General features: G+C 45.2%; 1 pseudogene; it reads right to left on the reverse strand.

Moving 5' to 3' along the window:
* Nucleotides 1–2,268, reverse strand: part of LOC111727041 — an 8,191-nt pseudogene extending 5,923 nt beyond the window's left edge.
* Between the last annotated feature and the right edge of the window lie 1,781 nt (nt 2,269–4,049).

Genomic DNA, 4,049 nt, shown 5'->3' on the forward strand with positions numbered 1-4,049 from the left:
AAAAAAAAAAAAGAAAAATAGAAAAACTAGATGATGTGGTAGCGCACACTTATAGTCTCAGATATTTGGGAGGCTGAGGCAGAGGGATTGCTTGAATCTGTGAGTTTGAGGCAGTGGTCAGTTCTGACAATGCCACTGCACTCTAGCCCCTGCAACAAAGCAAGAACTTGATTTAAAAAAAAAAAGGAACCTTAAGAGAGGATTAATGTCCTTTTGAAAACTTCCAAGAGAGAACCCTCTTGCTCTCTCCAGAACAGCCATGTGAAAACAAGGCAAGAAGGCAGCCACCGCAGGACAAGGTGGTGACCACCACTAGAAACCAAATCTGCCAGAACCTTGATCCTGGATTTCTCAGACTCCAGAACTGCAAAAAATAAAATTTTGCACTCCATCCTGGTCCACCTGCTGTCCACCACCTTTGAGAGTAATATCAATCCTGAAACCCTCTCCAGAGTCCAAAACCCATGTGTCCACCCACCCACTTGACACACCCACTCATTTATTCTCTGAAATATGCATGTACTTTTAACATGGAGATAACAAACTCCCAACATCTTTAAATAAAAATAACACTTCTAAAAAAAATAATACTTTTAACTACTTACCCCTCTTATTAGATGGGGCGCCTATCCTTTCAGATGCTAAGCTCAAAACTCTAGCAGTCTCCCAGTTTCAAAATGAGAAATCAGAGGATACCTCTAATCCAGAATTTGACCATTTCTACCATGCCACAACCAGCACTCTGGTTGATACCATCTGTACTACTCTGGAGTATGGCAATAGCCTCCTTCCTTCTCTTGCTACCACCTCCCTCATGCACACATTCTGTTCTTCATGCTAACTCAAAGGAACTCACAAGAAGCCTGATAAAAGGAGACTTGTGGTTCCTTGAATCAGCTCAGCCTCACCTCTAAACATCTCCAAATACTATCTATACCTGGCACAAACTTCCACATCTTGTTCAATTGTTTGTGAGCAATACAAACTACTCTGTATAAACTGCAGCCTGAATAAGAATCATGGGCTCGGCCAGGGGAGATGGCTCACGCCTGTAATCCTAGCACTTTGGCAAGCCAAGATGGGTGGATTGCTTGAGCTCAGGAGTTGGAGACCAGCCTAAGCCAGAGCAAGACTCCATCTCTAAACATAGCCAGACATTGTGGCAGGCGCCTGTAGTCCTAGTTACACAGAGGCTGAGACAAGAAAATCATTTGAGCCCAGGAGTTTGAGGTTGCTGTGAGCTATGATGCCATGGCACTCTACCAAGGGCAGCATAGTGAGACTGTCTAAAAACAAAACAAAACAAAACATGGGCTTAATCTCTTCAGGATTCCCACATCCAATTTCAGGAAGTGTGGCATGTTAAGAGTCCCAAGATGCCCTAGTCCCTGAGATCATATTAAAAGGATCAGTAAAGTTATGAACATCCTCCACTCACCTTCGTAGGCTCTGCAAACACTTCTGAACTAGTGGCAATCTGTGGGAGAACTGTTCTGAACGGCAGGAGACAAGAATGGGACTCCATGGGCTCTGTCCAAGACTAAAGACAGGTGACCTGAGATGACCACATTAAATCTGGATCTTAGGGTCTCAGTCCTTGTTGCTAACTTTTCTAAGCTTGCAGCCTTGTAAAAGAATGAAAACCCTCTGAGCCTACTAATACCGCAATTTCATTTTCTCTTCTGGCTGGCTCCCTGGGGAGCCACCTGTCCTGTATCACTACCATCATCATTCCCCTTCCAGCGTGTTCCTCTGAACAGCTTTTATAAACGTTTTAAAAGTAACCGAAGCCGTGTACCAATTCTGTTCACAAGGCTATGGTACCCAGATCCAGGCACGACGCAGCCTCACTTTCTTTGACCCTTCCACACACAAAACCATCTTGGGTTTCCCGAATCCTTCCGGTTCAGTCGCACCTCCAGTCTCCCTGCCTCTCACACTCTATCACAGCCCATTACAAAGGGGGGCGGAAATAGGATCCCCACCTGTGAGCGCCTCACTGTCTCAAACACAGGGACCTGAGGTGCAGGGACGTGAACAGAGGCTTCAGGGCTTGAGTGAAGGTGAGGACTGCCGAGGCTCGGGAAACACACTTACCCAAGCCGGGTACCTCACAGCAGCCGCCGCCATTGGACTCTGAGCATCGAACAATCCAGTAAAGGGAAAAGCCGTAATCAATGTCACCCTTCAGACCCCCTGCTACGCCGCGGGAACTACTCTAATCTTTATTACCGACACCTTAGTCTAGTTCCGGAGCCGGAGAAATGACTCGAGACCAGCCGAAACGTCCGCCACGCGGGGTACACGAGAAGTCCAGTCTAAGGACTTGAGACAACCGGAAATGCGCGTTCCTAGGTTTTCATTGGCTCAACGCCAGGGACGCGTGGCGCGGCGACTTCTGGGTAATGTAGTTCTCACCTCTCCTTAGGTCGGGCCACTCAGGGCCACCAAAGGAATGGCCATGTGGTGTGGGGGGAGGGGTTGTGGGAACCCTGGGAAATGCAGCTATCACCTTCTAAGTGCTGGGGAGGAGCTTCGCTTTGTTTTAAGGCACCCTGCAGGGATTTCTGGGGGACTGTTGCAAGTAATTGAACCACATACATGGTTAGAGGTATATTATTTCAAGCTCTTTGAAATGCAAAAAGTATTATTTCAGATGCTCTCAATAACTATAAATCCAGGACATATTTCATAGAGCCATTCAAACATAAAATGTGTCTGCTTATCTCTTTATTTTCAGATGTATAATGTTTGCATTGGTTATGGTAGAGTCAGCTTTGAGAGTTTCCACATGGTTGGTAAGAGTCCAGGACCAGAAAGATGGTAGATGCTTGTTTAGATCACCTTGAAGCAGGGCAATAGTTGAGCTCTGCTTATGGTTTCACTGAAAATAGCTCTTTGTAGTCAGTGATTGTATATAACCCGCTGTGTGTGTATATGCATATACCCACACGATTTCTTACTTCATATTCTTAGATCAATTCCTTTGAAGAATCTGAAAACTAGCCTGACACAGTGGCTTATACCTATAATCTCAGTGCTCTGTGAGGCCAAGGCCAGTGAATTGCTTTAGCTCAGGAGTTCCAGACCAGCCTAACCAAGTGTCAGCTTGTCTCTACTAAAAATAGCTGAGCAAACTAGCACAGAAAACTAGCCTGGCAAAGTGGCACAGCCCTGTATTCCCAGCTACTAGGGAGGCTGAAGCAAGAGGATTGCTCCAGCCCAAGAGTTTGAGGTTGCTGTTGTAATAGGAAACTGAGGCCCGATATAAAGATTTACTCAAACACCTGTGTTTGAAGCAGGAAGGGCTTTATTCTAGCTGACAGAGCTTCAGTAGATTAGTGTCCCAGAAGGCCTAGTTCCCCATCAGCTCTGTCCCTGTCCTTTTATAAGACTCACAAGTAGGCAAAGGAATTATTATATTGTCCCTCATTGGAGGTTTGTTTCAAAGCATGTGCAAGGGTTTACAGCAGCAGAAGCAAGTGTTAGTTTCAAGGTTCTAGGAAGCTAAGTCTTTAGAAATTCTTAAGAGCTGAGTTACTATGGGGAGGACTCTCCAGGAGTATCCTTGAATTTCTGCAAGAAGCCTTTTGTCCTTCTAGATCAGAACATACTTTTCCCAGATATACTCATTCACTGTGAGCTATGACACTACACATAAGGAAAGAGTGAGCCAGTCTTAAAAAAAAAAAAAAAAGTGGATAAATGCTGTGGATAAATCACTAATCATCAGGGAAATGTAAATTAAAATCACAAGCCAGTACCTTACTGTGGAGTAGGGACTGTGAGTTGGCAGAACCCCCATAGCCCAGGAGATGCGTTCAAGGAATGGCCCCCAACTGCTTTTCCTCCCTTTCTAAAATAATAGTCCTTTCTCCTTGATTCCTCTGCCAGGTGTCATGTAGCTTCCATATACTTTCCTATATTTTGTCTGAAAGCACATAGTCTTCTGTCCCTAAAGTTAACCTTTACCCCATGTACTAAGATTCATGTCATTAAGAATACCGGTTATGGCTTGGTGCCTGTAGCTCAAGTGGCTAAGGCGCCAG

The sequence above is a fragment of the Otolemur garnettii genome, unplaced genomic scaffold, assembly GCF_000181295.1.
Source record: "Otolemur garnettii isolate 467f Iridium unplaced genomic scaffold, OtoGar3 scaffold00091, whole genome shotgun sequence".
NCBI classification, from domain to species: Eukaryota; Metazoa; Chordata; class Mammalia; order Primates; family Galagidae; genus Otolemur; species Otolemur garnettii.